A 17,572-nucleotide genomic window follows, 5' to 3' on the forward strand; every position below is an offset into this window, starting at 1 on the left:
CAATCCTTTTCGTGGTGGTAGACGGGCGTTCACTTTGTCTTTCAAATGCAGGCACTGGTGGTGTTCTGACCCTTTGCCCCTGATCCGAATCATCCTCTTCTGAGGAAACGGTCTGGTATCGGGTCAGAACTCTAATTTAGGGGATAAAACAAGAAACAAACAAAACGATTATTAATTTTAAAAATGTATAAATAACAATAAAATACAATAATATCTGCATTTTTACTGTACTGGGAGCATCAGAGTATAAGGAAAATTAGTAAAGATGCCCCAATGTTCTTGAGTAATCATTTGAATACAGATAGTGTTAGCAATTCATGATCATGGGGGAAGTCAGAGAATGGGGGTTCCATTTGGCACCACTAGGGTGCTAAGGAAGATCATTCAATTGACAGTGGCCAGATAATTAAGTGGCTACCATTTGCTCGCACGGGAAACCGATCCATCTTAACCAAGAACATTGGGACATCTTTACTACTTTTCCTTACAAGAGCATAAATATTTAAAACTGAAAAAACTAATGTTAAATATCATAAGAGAGAGATGGAGAATGCCGCTTCTTTCAAAAAGATTTATGACCCAAAGGTCATAAAGGTCACGGGTCAAAAGTTCACTGGATGGGCGGTTCTGGGGCGTGACGTCACCTGGCTGTGACGTTGGGAGAGCTTTTTTTTTTATTTATTATTATAATATTTATTTATTATTAATTAATTATTTATTATTATTTAATTATTATTATTATTTTATATTGAGTAGAGTGCTTATGAGTGTGGTGTTTTGTGGGAATAGCCCCGTGCTACGAGGGTGCCGAGCAGGGGGGACTGAGGACGGGGGCTGAGTGGGTGGGTTACCTGATGGAGTGTGAGCGTACGGTGCCTGTGGTGCGGTACCGTGGTAAGGTCCTTGGCTTTGGAGAATCTGTAGAAAAGGGCTCGGAGAGAGCGATGCTGTGTCTGGTGCGGTACCGTGGTAAGGTCCCATGGCTTTGGATAATCCGCAAAGGACTCGGAGAGAGCGATGCCGGAGAGCTGAGAGTTGTGCTGCGCGAGACTGAAAGAAACCCTGTGAGAATGAACAAGTTGGAGCTAAGAATGAGAGGAGGAGCTGGGTCTGACGCTATCCTCCAATGAACGCTTAGCGGCAGTCAGAGATGGGCATAAATACATAGAAATATATTTAAAATAAAAATACAAAATACTGAGTGGAAAAATGTATTTAAATACAAATACAAAATACTGTGTAAAAAAATGTATTTAAATACAAATACAGTATTTTGTATTTTTAAAGTACACAAAATACATGTGAAATTGGTCATCAAGTGCAGGCATCCCTATTAGGCTGCAGGGTTCCCGCTGCCGCTCGTCACTCTCGTCATTGACGAAAACGGAACCCATGGTGACGAAGAAAAACGGCATCAAATCGTCACTCTGGCGAATTCAATTTTCAAATGACGAATTTTGAATTTTTGAAAAGTCGAATTTCATTTTTTCCCAATTTTCAACCGTAGCACCCGTAGCACCTAATCAAAACTGGCCCGGCGCCCCGGACACACGATCGTCGATCATCCATGTCAAATGAGCATGGGCCGTTCTAAAAGTAGCAAATGTTATCGATCGGTGTGGGGACATTCTAAAACACTTAATGTGAAAACGCTTAATGTGGTTTAATGTACCAAAATAGCGACCAATAATCACCAAATTTCGCACACACACATCTGGTCATAAAGACTTTCACCTAACAAAAAATCAAAACTGAAATACAAGGAATATGGACTTCCGTTAAGCGTTTTCCCCTCCATTGACGCCCATTATAAGGAAAAGGCTTAATGTAAAATAAAGTCCATATTCCTTGTATTTCGGTTTAGATTTTTTGTCAGGTGAAAGTGTTTATGACCAGATATATATGTGAGAAATTTGGTGATTTTTGGTGGCTGTCTTGGTACTTTAAGTTACATTAAGCCTTTTCCTTATAATGGGCGTCAATGGAGGGGAAAACGCTTAACGTAAAATAAAGTCCATATTCCTTATATTTCGGTTTTGATTTTTTGTCAGGTGAAAGTCTTTATGAAGACCAGGTGTGTGTGTGTGCGAAATTTGGTGATTATTGGTCGCTATTTTGGTACATTAAACCACATTAAGCGTTTTAGAATGTCGATCCCTCTCAAAGGTACTATGAAACACCGGGAAAGTATTAGCTTACCATATATATATATATATATATATATATATATATATATATATATATATATATATATATATATATATATATATATATAGTAATTAGAACATTATTTCCGAAATGCGTACTATACATCATGTTTTCAGCACACAAATTTTTACACAGTATTCACGATTCTCCCAACCTTATCAAGTAGACTCGTGACTCGCCCATGCCGTTAGTTGACCAATCACAGTGTGATTGTCAGAAGATGTATATTCAGTGAGTTTAATGATTAATTTATTGAGAAGCGGCGAGAGAGTGACTAAAAAAACGGATGCAGAAAAAAAGTGAAGAATTTGATTAATAGAAGCAAAAATACAAAGAAAAGTGAAGAATTGAAATCAAACTCCAGGGGGAACCCTGCGGCTGAAATATATCTGGACATATTCTGAATGCAAAACAAAAACATTTAGATGTGTACTACTGATTAGAAATGATCTTCCCTTCCCCTGCCCTGTAGGAAAAACAAAACTATTTTTTTTTTCCCCAAACATCTTTTATTACGTTTTATCACCATCATGACTTCAACTCAGTAACAAGAACTCAATAACACAAAGTCAATTATAAAACTGATGGTGTACTCCTCAAGATGGTGTACCTGTGTGTTTCAGACATCCATCTATTCGAAGTGTAAATATGAATCTCCTTTCGCGCTTTAAACAGCAAAGTACAACTGAACCAAGTACATCACACTATATTATTCATTCATTCATGCTTCTTCATCCACCCCAACGTTCCAATAATTCCTGCTGCCCCACTAAACACTGCAAGGATTTATTTGCTCTAAATGACCTAGGCCTATGTAAACGATTTTGAAAAGTTTAATCGATTCACACTTTATGTCATCGCTGCCTAAGATATATAAAGTTCTGTCATATCACCCAGCCCTAACATGCAGTAATGTTTTAAACACATTTCACTAGCTAGTTGATAGATTTAAAAAAAAACTATCAAAACTGATTGGCTAACAGGCAACTAACGCTATTTTCCTCCTACACATGTCGGTGCTTTTTTATTCTTTCATGTTTACTGAAGGCAAATCTGAATGATGCACCATTTTAACTTTAATCAACACGGAATTGATCAGGATGACACCCTTACCTTAATGCAGAAAACTGAGAAAAGTCGCTGATCCAATGCTGACTCTGCTGCAGGCAGCTCACGTGCATGAGTGTTAAGGTTGGGGGAGGGGTGTGTCTGAACCAAATCAGCACCCAGATAAAGAGGTTGATTGGCACAAAGTATTTTATGTATTTTGAAAATACAAAATACTCATCTTAAATGTATTTAAATACAAATTACGTTAGATTTTTCCCAAAGGCTTTACAATACAAAATACAAAATAGTATTTTATATTTCAAATACGTATTTTAAATACATTTATCTAAAATACTGCCCATCCCTGGCGGCAGTTTGGGTGTGTGTGTGTGTGTGTGTGTGCGTGAAAGCCGACACCCCCCTGCAGCAGTAGCAGTTTGGCCTTGTGTTTTTCCTCATGCAACCTATGTACATCCCGATAGGTCAAATCCCGGTCAAACTGTAATTTGGGGGGCCACACATCAAGTTTGACATTTTGTATTTCAGTAAATTTTGTTTGAAGTTTTGTCTTTTCCCCCGACTCCCCGCCACACATCAAGTTTGACATTTTGTATTTCAGTAAATTTTGTATTTTCCCCCCGACTCCCCCCATACCGTCTGCGCAGTTAAAACGTACATCGAAATAGACAACAGATAAAACTTGACAGGACGTATATTTCTCCTTAAAGAATCCTAAAAAGTAACCAACCCCAGAAATTTTTAGTATGCAGAGCAGGGTTTCCCTCCTTTGGTAAAGAGACACAAGTACCCCACACCCAGTATCATCAAGGCCTTGCCCTACTGGAAAGAGAAAACTACACGGGACCTGCATAGAGTAAGTATATTATTTCTTTTATGCGTGTTTTATGATAAACACCATACAATAAAATAACTTAAAATAATTATTTTATTTTTAGAGATTCAGCTATTTTGGGTTTGTTTTTTTCTCTACGGGAGACGCTGCGGTTAGAAAACTCCATATAGTGAGTATATTATTTCTTTTATACGTATAATAAAAACGCTATTCATTAAAAATAACTTATTTCATTAAAAATAACTTATTCTAATAATAGGTATTCTCTTTTTTTTTTTATGTACAAGAGAGACGGCGCGGACCGGTCAAGAGAAAATCTACGCAAGACCTGAATCAGCAGGTATGGACGGAGCAACACCCCCTCCTATACCCGAAGCGCTATTAAATGAAATAGACAACATCAACAACGCTAATAATGAGAATGATGCGGTTTATCAACACGACTCGCCAGCACCACCACCAGCGCCTATACCCGAAGCGTTATTAAATGAAATAGACATCATCAACAACGCTAATAATGATGAAAATGATGCGGTTTATCAACACGACTCGCCACCCGCGGCGTCTGGCGAGTCCAGGGCCCAAGAGCCCTGTTTCCTACCGTCCTTAGAGACATTAATAAGCATGTTAAATGAAAGGGGCTCTGAAGCAGAAGCGGTGCTGCCCGACGACGAGGTCGCGTGGTCCCCCGCGGATTCTGAATTGTGGGAAGCCTTGTCAGACGTAGAATTTCTTCTCGATGCCGAGGAGATTGAAAATGACTTGGGACTGGGACAATTTGAAAATGTTGAACAGGAAGGTGCCGGTGGTGACTTGGATCCCCAGCCTGACGGGGTCGTGCATCGCCGCAGATTCAATAATGTACAGATTAGGCGGATTATAAATACTCCGCGACCTAGAAACGAAGCCAATTTCCGCGAGTACTATGAAAATGTAATCGAGGGGTTTCAAAATATTGTGAATGAGGCGATACCTTACGCCGCATGGGGAGCTTATATACAGGTCACCCTGCGCGGTGACTTTTTAAACGACGAGCTGTCGCAGATTGTACGGTATGGGGAAGGGGAGCTGACAGACTTGCAACAACTGCTGGATCGCCTGGTTCAGTCTAATCAAGAGATTTTAAACGATTCCAACCTAGAAGTAATAGTAGACGTAATAAATATCCCACGCGGCGGTGGTGGAAACAAACGTAAACTACAGACCATGTTAGCTTCAGAAATAATTTCTAAAAAAGCCAAACACATGTTTATCATTCAGAACGACAGCAGAGCGTGTTTCGCCATAAACTTGGCGCATATGCTCCACGGAAACCTCACTGACGCCGAGGGTGAAAAGCTCGGCCTGGAGTTACAGCAGAAAGCGGGTTTCACCCACGATCATGCTGTCTGTTTAAATGACATTATCAATTTTGAGAAAATCATTGATTGCAAAGCAGTGGTGTATTATCAACAACCTTATTCAAACAATCTCCAAATTTACCAGACACCCACACCTACCGGCAGTAGACGGGTGATGTATTTCTTTTTACACAATCAGCATTTTTACGGCATTAAAAGCGCCAAGGGCTTCTTAGGGGCGAGCTACGTTTGCACAAGCTGTTTCAAAGGGTACGACTCGCCTCACTCTCATTGTTGCAAAAAATTTTGCAACGTCTGCCAGACTAATTGTAGAGAAGGTGAAATCACACCGGGGATAGTGTGTGAGCGGTGTAATCTCAGATGCTTAAATAACATGTGTTTCGAGCGTCACCGTACGCCGAGGGTCTGCCCCGTTAGGGGGGAGATTGCTAGCCCCTGTGACAAGTTCAAAAAATGCAAAGCTTGCGGGCTCAACTACTACCAAAGTCCCGAGAACCCAAAACCGCACTCGTGTAAAACAGTAAAATGTAATATATGTGACGCTAAGTTACAGTCAGCAGAATCAGACATATCCACCCCACATCTCTGCTATTTAAATCCAAACGAGAAATCTAACAAAGGGAAATCGGTAGCCCAAAGCCGTGAGGGCAGTAAAAAGCCCCCCAAATATGTGTTTTTTGACTTTGAAACATCCCAGAGCTCGGGTACCCATATCCCGGTTTACGTGTGCGCCATCTCCGATCAGAATGAGACAATGACCGCCGAGGGGCCAGACTGCGCGCTGCACTTTCTCACATTTCAGGACGCCCTACTATACAGGGACGTGTTTCATTAGTCACTATGGAAAGGCGTTCGATAATTACATAATACTGAACGCTATGGTGAAGGAAGGAGTGGAACCGCGTGTGGTGTCACAGGGGAATAAAATCATTCTCATCCTGGACAGCGTGTTTGAGCAAAGGTACATCGACAGTCACTGCTTTCTAAGCATGCCGTTGAGAAAAATCCCCGATGCAATGGGGTGCTCGACTCAGGTGCGAAAAGGCTATTTTCCGCATCATTTCACAGACATGGAAAAGTTTAGTTACGTGGGCCCCTACCCCCCTCCCGATCAGTATGGGCCCGATCAAATGCCCGGCAAAGAACGCGACAAGTTTTATCGATGGTACGACGGTGTAAAGCACCAGACCTTTAATTTTCACAAAGAGATGATCGCTTACTGTAAGAACGACGTGGAGATTCTGAGAGAGGGCTGCTTGCGCTTCCTGCGGGAGTTTGAAACGCTCACGGGTTGCGACCCCTTCTCCACGGCGACCATCGCTTCGGCCGCGTTGCTGGTTTACAGGACAAATTTCCTGCCCAGAGATACGATTGCGATCCCGGACATCTGGGATTACAGGAGGCAATACAAAAGTTATTCCAACGTCTCGATCCAGTGGCTGGAATTCGTGGGCCGCACGCGCGGCATAGAAATTCGACACGCGCTGCGCGGGGGTGAAGTGCGCGTGGGGCGCTTTCACCTAGACGGATACGCTGAGATAGAGGGAGAGAAATGGGCTTTCGAGTTTCTAGGCTGCCAGTTTCACGGCTGTCCTAAGTGCAACAATGAACACGATGTCTGCCCCCTGACCCGCGAGAGCTTCGGTGCCCTGTACGTTAAAACAAGGGAAAAACTCGAGGTGTTGCGCCAAGAGTTTAATATGAACGTAGAATCCATCTGGGAACACGAATGGACTCACGCTAAAACTCACGACCCACAAGTGCAGAGTTTCCTGTCAGACTTTCAGCCCCCTGACCCCCTTAGGCCGCGAGAAGCGCTGTTTGGGGGTCGGACGTTGGCGATTCGCCTACGTTACGACGTCACGGGGGAAGAGCGCGTCCACTACGTGGATTTCACGTCGCTGTACCCGTACACTCTGGCTAAATGTGAATTCCCCGTGGGGCACCCGGAAATCATTCATTCAAATTTTAAACCTCTGAATGAATACTTTGGCCTGATCAAAGCCACTGTGAACACCCCGCGCGAGCTGTTTTTCCCCGTCCTACCCAGCAGACTGCCAAATGGGAAACTCGTGTTTACACTGTGCAGGACGTGCGCGATCGACAACAGGCAAGAGGGGGCATGCCCCCATTCTGACGCAGAGCGTGCGCTGACCGGCGTGTGGGTCTCTGTGGAGTTCAATCTGGCTTTAGACAGGGGCTATACTGTCGTGAAGGTGCACGAAGTGTGGCATTTTCCCCAGACCAGCGGCAACCTGTTTAGAGAATACATTAAAACCTTTCTCAAAGTGAAGCAGCAGGCTTCGGGCTACCCCGACGACGCGACCGATGACGCGGGTCGCAGGGACTACATTAAAATCTCGAGCGCGAGGGGATCCAATTGGAGCCCGATAAGATAGTGTCTAACGGTGGTAAGAGGCAGGTGGCCAAGCTTCTGCTTAACTCTCTGTGGGGTAAACTGGCGCAGAGGAACAACATGCTCCAGACATGTATAGTGTCTGACCCGGGGGAGTTTTTAAATTTTTTATGCTCGGAGCTGTACGAGATTTCCAGCTTCGCGTTTGTCAACGACGAGGTCGCCCTCATCCGCTGGCGATACAAGTCTTCCTACAAAGTGCCGCCGGGAAAGACCAACATATTCATAGCGTGTCAAACTACCGCGTGGGGGCGGCTGACGCTTTACAAAGAACTGGAAAAATTGGGGCGTAGGGTGCTGTATCACGACACAGACAGCATCGTGTACATAAGCAGGCCGGGTGAATATGAGCCGGTCTTAGGCAATTACCTGGGGGAGCTCACGTCCGAATTAGCCCCCGACGAATACATTGCTTCGTGGGGTGCGCTGGGGCCAAAAAGTTACTGTTACCGACTCAACAACGGGAAAACACAGTTGAAATGTAAGGGTATAACTCTAAATTATGAAACCTGTCAAAAGGTAAACCTTGACAGTATGATTGGATTGATTGAAAACTACATTGGTGGATGTATGAATGATCCCCCTATAATGACGCACTACAACAAAATCGAACGCGACATGAAAAGTTTTCGCCTGTTTAATAGGCCTCTAGACAAAAAGGTCAGGGTCGTCTATGACAAACGCAGATTGTTGACTAGCGGGGAAACTCTGCCTTTTGGTTACTGAAATGTAAAACGTTCAAAGATGTTTTAAAATGAAAAGTTTTTCAAAGTAAGATGTACATTTGTTTTAAAATGAAAAATGTTCATAGTATGATGTTTTAAAAGTTTTTCCCAAAGATGTTTTTTTAAAATGTTCATAGTAAGATGTTTTTTAAAATGAAAGTTTTTCAAAGTAAGATGTACATTTGTTTTAAAATGAAAGTTTTTTAAAATGTATCATGAAAGTAAGATGTTTTAAAATGAAAGTTTTTTAAAATGTATCATGAAAGTAAGATGTTTTTTAAAGTTGTTTTTTTCAAAGATGTTCATTTGTTTTAAAATGTAACTTGTGTACGAAAATGTTTTGTACATTTATCACAAGATTTTATAAAAACTTTTATACACGCATTTTGGGTTTGTGGGTGTGTGTGTGTGTGTGTGTGGAAAGGATTTAAAACAATAGGGTAGTGTTTACCGTTTCATCAGTGTTTTTTTGGAAGATGATGGGTAGCGGCGTGAGAGAGGTCGACTTTGATCACCGTTTAGAATTGCCGTTTACGGCGATAATCGCCGGGGTGAGTTCTTCGGGGAAAACCTATTTTACTAAAGAATTGCTGTTAAATCAGAGTCACTGTTTCATAGGGGGACCCGTTAAAAAAATTGTGTGGTGTTACGCTTCCCATCAGCCGCTTTATGATGAATTGCGTGATCGGATCAGCGAAATTGAATTTATACAAGGGCTGCCTAAAAGCTGGGAAGATGAGGAGCGGTTCCCCTCCGGCTCCTTGATAATCATCGATGATTTGATGGACAGCGCGTCCGAAAATAAACTCGTGGCAGAAGCGTTCACGAGATTCAGACATCACCGTCAAATCTCGGTCATATACCTAGTGCAGAACGTATTTCACCAGGGCAAGTACAGTAGGACTATAGGCCTAAATACTACTTATTATTGTCTGCTTAAGAATGTGCGGGACAGAATGCAAATCAAAGTTTTAGCTCAGCAAATGTTTCCTTGGCAGAAAAAGTTTTTTCTAGATGCCTATGAAGAGGCCACTCGACCCGCGCACGGGTATTTATTGGTCGATTTAAGAGCCACGTGCCCAGAAGAGTTCCGACTCAGGACCGGTTTATTACCGGGGTCGCTCCCCGTCCTCTTTCTACCAGCGAGCCATTGATTGATTGATTTAACATTACTGAGCCATGTCCGAGCATCTCAGGAAACAACTGCCGACCCTTAAAGTTTTACAGAGGATGAGGGGGGTGAAACGTAAAAAGATTCTTTCGGACCCATCTAATAACATAATTTTGGCTCTCTCCGAAATCTGTCTCAATCTTATAAGAGGCCGTATACCTTTATCCGTAGCTCAATTTAACAAGCTTAAGAAGCAGAAAAGGCTGATTAAGCTTTTCGCCTGTAAGAAAAACAGCGTCGCGAGGAAACGCAAGGCCGTGCTTCAGAAAGGAGGATTTTTGTTACCGCTGCTGTCAGTGGCTCTGCCATTCATCACAAGCCTGTTCACCAGTAAGATGGCTAACTAGCTTTTTTTTTGTTTTTTCCACCAGCGGCATGAGTGAGGTAAAAAAAAATGTTCCTGTTGAGCCCCCAGCAACTCCGTATGCTGACCCAGAGGGCGACCCCGCATACCACCATCGGGGAATCGGCCCTGGGTGAACTTGAAACCCAGATGCACGGTTTATTAAATCAGCCGGGTATGAACTCGCACGAAAAAGTAGAGATACAACCAATTGCTACAGAGGTATCTGAATTTAGTCCGAAAAGAGGAAAATCAGGGGCGAGAAATTATCCTTACCGAGCGGAAAGAAAAAATGGATGAGGAAAAGAGAGATGTGCTGGAGGAGGAGGAGCAGGAGAGACAGCCCGGCGGCGCGACTAGGGACAAATCTGTACAGGAAGTTGTCCAGCAAGTGGCGCCCAGGGCTAGAAAGAACGTGGGGTACATCATGCAGAAACTGCTCGATTACGACGGGGTAGTACGTTGGACCCAGTCGGGTGAACTCATCATCAGAGATAGTCCCATTAAAGGTTCCCATATTTTGGATTTGATGAAAACTTTATCCCAGCCGAAATCCCAGGCCGTCGGATATCCTAAAGGCTGGGAACCCTTTTTAAACGTAATATCCGAATTAAACATCCCCCTCACGACCGTCGGTAACATTCAAGCTAGGAAAGCCCTAAGCCATCTTAAAGATTACGGCGCTGGAAACGCCACGGCGAGGGGTCCCCCGCCACCCTCCTCGCCCCCTCCTGTGAAAAAGAAGCGCAAGAGACGTGCAAAATTTAGTACGGACGACTCTCCGCTTGTGGGTACCCCTCACACGCCGCGTGATTCCTCCCCTGAATATCGTTTATGGCCTTTAAAGGGTACCCCTTATTCTCCGTGGATAGATTACAGCGATTAAGTGTTTTATGCGTGTGAAAAAAAGACGCCTGTAACAACGAAAAAGATGGTTAATAAAATGTTGATTTTATTGAATAAATGGTGTCACGGTGTTTTTTTTTTAATTTTTCCCGACAAATAATCTAACAACTATAACAATCTGTAAATAGTTTTAAGGAACATAAATTTTGCGGCTTTGAAAGTTTATCGGCATTAACACGGCTAATACAGTTTGAATATTTCTTGATAAACTTGGATACTAGAGCGTCGTTTTTCCTCAAGTCATCAGAGTACAGCATCATAGTCTCTTGAAATGAAAGTCCCTTGAAGCGCTGGTAGAGGAAAAAGGAGACGTGGGCCCCGCACGTGGAGGAAAAGTCGTGTTGAACTTGACGCGTATTATACCTTATTTCGCTAGCGTGCCTCCCCAAGAAGCGCATAAAACTTTTAGGGTAGTAAGGGGAATCGGGGGGATAACCGTAAGAATCAAAGAAGGAGGCTTTCCCCTCTTGGGGCTCCAAAATTATCCCGATGCAGTGTTCACCCTCTCTATTGCTGTCGTGCGTGTTTGCGACCAGAAAAGTGGGCCTCGTCTGTATGCTGGTGGGTAATAAATCGGTAGGCTACACACCTCCAAAAGCATCCCCAAGCAGGGGTCGTAAAAGGCAATCCAGCTGGTGAGTGTTCATGGTTAAAAGTCCACCAAAACCTGTCTCTTGGAGTTTATTTCAATCACGGTGTCGAAGCAGGCGTAGACGATGAGACTCATTGTTCGAGGTAGCGGGGCTCTGAACCTTAAATCCAGACGGCACGTGCCGCTGATGACGGGTGACAGGGCACCGCCGTCCAGCTCGTCATCTCGGGAGAGATTGAGAGCAAATAGCGAGTATCCGTTTTCAAAATCCTCACGGTTAATGCATAGCGCCGAATCCCTTAAATGCCTGTTTGTAGCCAGGAAAAGGTTGTAAAACTCTCTGACCGACTGCCTCGCGTTAAAATCGGGCTGGAACGGTTTGCTGGGTATGTGTCGACCGTTTACAGAGAGACTCAGAAATTCCAGGTCACAATGCTGAAACCTGAATGGGTTTCTGTTTCGCGTGCCCACGAACGCGGCGTGGTCCACGATCCCCAAAACGATGTAGCGCGGTAAGTTGCCCAGGAAAAGATTGTCCTGCGGGCAGACCCGCGACTGCGCGGGCAGCGTGTAATTTTTAACGACTACCCTGCTTATAGGGTACAGGGTGTTTGCTTTCATGAGAGCGGCCGAGTGACCCAGTGACACCGCCGGGGAGACGTCCACTTTTTTCACAAACAGGCTGGCCCTCAGTATTTTCAGCTCATAATCGGCGTCATTTCTACACATGAGACTAAAATCGCTTTTAGCCTTTACAAACTTTAAGCGTATATCCACGTTGTTTAACAGCATTCGTTCGCTGAAAAAAATATCAGCGTGTACAGGGCCTATCAGAGAGAATTCCCGAGAGTTTCTACAGAAGGCAGCTCGCTTCTGCAACCCCACGTTAGGGCCCTGGGGGGTGATGTCCACGCTATCCAAGTCGGCTCCGCCGTCTTTGTACCAGAGCCCTGCCGAAAACTGACTCTCTAGCGTATCCGTAGAAAGATTGAGCAGGGTCTCTATGAATGACCTATAGGGGTGCGTGGCCGATGAGGAACTGATCAGGACGTCGTTCAGACTCACGTCCAGCTGAGAGAATATACAGTTTAGTGGGTACTGTATAATACCACAGGGGTCAGCGTCAACCAGGGGGGCGCCGTCCGCCCTAACGATCTGGAGCCTTAGATATAGCAGTGTAGAGTTGAGGTCCAGATAGAAATTGCCCGACCCCGGTATTAGGAAATCCAAAACATCCTGATCGGTAATGGAATTTAATGGGTTGATTTCTACATAATTGGTCTGATCTATGGATAATTGCGTCATAGGGGCCGCAAACAGGTCCAGCTCAGATTTGGTGCATTCGGCAGAGAGGCGGTGAGCTAGAGCCATTCTTCCTTACGCTCTTAAAATATGTCCCCAGGGGGTTTCCTGTTTCTCTTTGAAGGTCGAGACTTGGGAATCCTGACAGCTCTGCTGCTGCTGCGAGGTTTTTTTTTATGACCGTGCTGCCTGGGTAAAGGCGCTGGGGCTCTCTTCCTACCCCTCTGAGATAGCAACAGCAGACCAGAGCCTTCCTGCTTGGGGTCACCGGTGTTTGTAAAACGGCCGCTGACTACAGAGCTGGCGAGATCCGAAGCTATTCCTTTGGCCGCCGATTTCAAATGAGGTTTCGCTAAATCAACTCCACGCTTAAGAAAGGGTAAAACGAATCTAAAAGCCCTACTGAGCATGGAGCCCAACCCACGCCCGTACATCACGGGCAAAACCGGGGAGCCCATGTCCCGCCTGACTGGTGTAATACTGAATAAATCTCTGCGAATTGTGGTACGCCATGCTCTCCCACCCCCTCCGCTTTCTCTCTTTTTTTTTTTTTAAACGGGGATCTTTGGCACTGGGCGAAAGTGCAGCTTGACGATCGTTTTTCCGTAGGAGAAATTAATCAGAGTATTCTGATCGTTCTTTATCTCAATATGCAAATTCTGGAGGCTCTGCTTGTTCACCGGTACGTAGTGCAGCTTGTGGAACGGCAAAGTGACTACGTCGCCGAACCCACCGTCTATTTTAACGGTTCTCAGGAGCGGTACTACAAATTCCCCCACGTGCTGCGGATCCACGATGTTACAGTAGACGTACATATTATAGAATCCCGCGTGAATGTCGGACGGGTAGGGTGAGGTTGGCATGGGTACCTCCTACGTTATACCAGCCACCGGGCTCAAAGCCCAGCATGTAGGCCAAAGTAGGTTTAAATTTGATCTTGTATTTCTGATTTCCGGTTATATTAACCCTTCGCGTAATCTCGTTGTATGCGAAGAAAACTTCCGTACCTAATTTTTTTAACGAAGCGTTGATTTCTGACACAATCTGTGAAACGGATTCATAATATCCGACTTTAATTTTCCGAGGGAACAGGTAAGGCAAATCCACTAGAGGATCGGCGTCTCTTCTTGCCTGCACCTCCGTATCCCGCAATTCAAAAGTATTTTCGGGGTGTGTAATATTTCGCCACGTGTAACAATACATGATTTCAGCCAGTCCTACTTCGTAAGGCCCCCGTAGCTCTATAGGTCGCGAGAGCATCATGGTGTAATCCGAACTCTGGTTATCGGGGAAGATGGAGAGACAAGAGTTTGACGGTAGCGTGAGGTAAAAAGAGGGGCGATCCTCCATTTTTTCCCCTTTTCTTTAAAAAATAAAAAATTAAATCCGTATCAAGTCCGACCGCGGTATCCACGAATCAAACCTCGAGGGCCAACCCTGCCAGCGTACTAAAATCCACTTTTTCCCCTTTTCGTCGGTCTTTGAGCCTATAACCTTCTCGACCTTGAACGCGCGTTTCGGAGATATTTTGACTTTCTGCAGCTCAGCTTCATAGAATGTCCCTTTGAGTATTTCACCGCGCACGTCCCTCAATTTATACACCGGCGGGGATCTGGGTACACGTTCGCATATGACAAAGTACTCGTCAGTAAATGTCTGCTCGTACTTTTTGTCAAATATCTGACTGTGCTTGGAGACTCTCACAGTGTCCCCTATGTTAAACTTAAAACGTGGCCGTCTGCTTTTCTTCTTCTTCTTCTTCTTCAGAGGACCGTATAGATTATCAAATACTAGATGAGCATTATCGCTCGTGACCTCGAAAGGTTTCATTTTAATAGCGCTGTGAAATGACTGGTTGTACCCCTTTATTAGATCGTCCAACACATCCACGTATCGTCGAGTGTTTTTAGCCGTAAAGTACCTGTACATCCTCTCTTTTAACGTTCGGTTAAATCTCTCTACGACTGAAGCTTTAAGTTCACTACCCGTGGTGAAATGGGTGATTTTATGACTTTTTAAAAGTTTCTGAAAAGTCCCATTTAAAAACTCCTTACCGGCATCCGTCTGTAACTTGAGGGGTACACCCCCCTCGGTTAAAATAGAATCAAAGGCCTCCGTTACGACCACCCCCGTCTTGTTTCTTATGGCACGCGCGTAGGCCTTTTTAGAAAAAACATCAATCACCGTAAGGAGGTATTTTAACCCGTCGTTGTACGTGGCCAGCCCTTGCATGTCGCATAAATCGGCCTGCCACTGATACATGGCTCTCGGTACAAACACTCTGTTCCTGGGGAAATTCTTTTTAGCCGGCTTATGTAAAGTATAACTGTCTTGCATAGACAGCCACTCTCTGATATCATCAGAAGCCACTTTTTTCCCAGTATCATCCTCCACGGCTCTCTGCAGTCTGGAGACACCCCCGTATGACCCAGGCTGGCTGGGGTCATAGTACGAACGGCTCAAGACACGAGCTGTAGTCTTGGCAACAGACATGCTTTTCACAAAGCGAGAGTGTGGGGGGTGAGAGCAGGGATGCGGCGTTTTATAGCTGTCTGGGGAGGGGGGTGAGTGAACACATTAATGAAATTGTGTGTTTTTTTCCCCATATGTGTAGAGTTTAGAAAAGAGTTTTAGCTGGGGTGGGGTTCGAACCCACGCAGACATGCGTCCATTGGATCTTAAGTCCAACGCCTTAACCACTCGGCCACCCTGCTGAACATGTATATACAAAGACTATTGCATTGTTGTTCAACTCAATTTTATTGCAAGGGCATACATTTTAGTGAAAGATACATTTTCAAAATGCTGGTATACATTTTCTTTGTGAAAAATATAGTTTTAAAAATGCTATTACAAGGGTACACATTTAGTGAAAGATATAGTTTTAAAAACGTTATTACAAGGGCATACAATTAGTTACAGCCGTGACAGTTGTTGAGGTAGATTTTGTGAAAGATATAGTTTAAAAACATTATTACAAGGGCACACAATTACAGGTAGTTACAGCCGTGACAGTTGTTGAGGTAGATTAGCGATGTCACATGCAGTAAGGTCCGTATAGAGGCCTTTTCAGCGATGCATGTATGCAGATTAGAAAGCATCTGATTAACATCGAAAGGCTGCTTATTATGAAATTTAAAGGCAACTACATCTACGATTAAAGCATAAAATATAAAAATGTGATTACAGTCAAATTCATCGTCGGGAATACAAGATAGACACGCGTGTATGAGACTTTCTGACGATTGTCCTTCTCTCTCTGCCATCGGCTGAGTAAGTAAAACTATTCCCCGCTGATAATGTTCTCCGACTTGAGCAATCTCAAATATCAGTCTATGAAAGCAGCAACAAGTATAATCATCCCGACAATTGCTTTTCTTTTTATCGATAGCATGCAACAACAGTGGGCTAACTTTTTCTAAAAAAACATTTAACATAAACCGCCGTAAATCGCTGCCGATACCGTTCCCCATTACAAATTGCGTTTTGTTTTAGTCTTGGGCCTCCCAACGACTCAGAAACTCTTCTTCCAGGATCTGCTTAAGCGCGGGGTTCTGTTCAAACAGATCCTGTTCCAGGCGAGTGATTTCCAGCATTCCGTCGCGGGCCTCGCGTAGATCATACAGGATAGCTTCCACGGTCCCCTCCAACTTGCCGATGGAAGCTTGGATGCCCAGGGTCGTCAGAACGTGAATCAAGGCGGGTGTCAGCCGGTCGGTCCACAGGTCACTCAGCACAGAGTCAAAGTGTATGTAAAAGTAATTCCTGCCAGCGGGAAACAGGCAAGGGTGCTGTCTTTGACTGGGGTGATCCACCTCGCAGCCGTAGCAGTTTTTCTGCTAATGCTTCCTGATGACTGAGGCTAAAAGCCCCACTATCATGGCTTTTATGCAGCTGAGCATCCCTATGCACAAAGCCGGTCTGGAGAGAAGCGTGCAGATCTCAGGGGTCGGAGGGACCTCTCCAGGAACAGAGGCCGGTGTCGGTGGAGGGGTCGGAGGGAGCTCTCCGGCATCAGAGGCCTGTGATGCTGCTGGTGAAGGGGGTGAAAAGGCCTCATTCTCCCCGTTTTCGTCGTCGGAGAACACTTTGTCGCTGTAATTTGCTGCTGCTGCCATGATGATGGTGATGTTTGTGAAAGGGCTTGTAAAGGTGTCCAGTTATATACAGGCGGAGGGTGAGGGGAGGGGGGGGGGGGGGTGATCCTTAGGGCGTAGGTTTTTGCATCTCCTTACGTACCCGACTCTCCTTGAACAGCGCTTGGAAGTAATCGCTCTTTTCTTCAATCAGCCGCATCCAAATCATGAACGGAATTCTCATTCCACAACAGTTGCATTTAGGCAGCTGCCATATATTCAGCATTCTCTTGTCCAGCTCCCCGGTCGCGTCCCACTTCATAAAGGTGCTCCGTTGTTTACCAGTGTCAGCATCTCTATAGTGCATCTCCATTCTAGCAGTCTCTGTCTCAAAGTCGGGGTCGGTGCTCTCCTTCATCAACGGGATAACGACAGTCTTCAAGTTTCCCCATTCCATTTCAGAAAAACATGCCAGATGCGGGTCATCTTTCCCCGGGTCTGCGGCATCTCCGGTGACCTGAAAGATGCGTAGTTCCTCCGCAACATTGTCAAAGAGGCAGACCACTTTA

General features: G+C 44.6%; 1 non-coding gene across 1 annotated transcript; it reads right to left on the reverse strand.

Annotated features, from left to right (window-relative positions):
- Positions 1–15,558: 15,558 nt before the first annotated feature.
- Positions 15,559–15,641, reverse strand: trnal-uaa (transfer RNA leucine (anticodon UAA)). Its single transcript has one exon. It is a non-coding gene; the product is annotated as a tRNA-Leu (tRNA).
- Positions 15,642–17,572: the final 1,931 nt, after the last annotated feature.

The sequence above is a fragment of the Paramormyrops kingsleyae genome, chromosome 25, assembly GCF_048594095.1.
Source record: "Paramormyrops kingsleyae isolate MSU_618 chromosome 25, PKINGS_0.4, whole genome shotgun sequence".
NCBI lineage: Eukaryota > Metazoa > Chordata > Actinopteri > Osteoglossiformes > Mormyridae > Paramormyrops > Paramormyrops kingsleyae.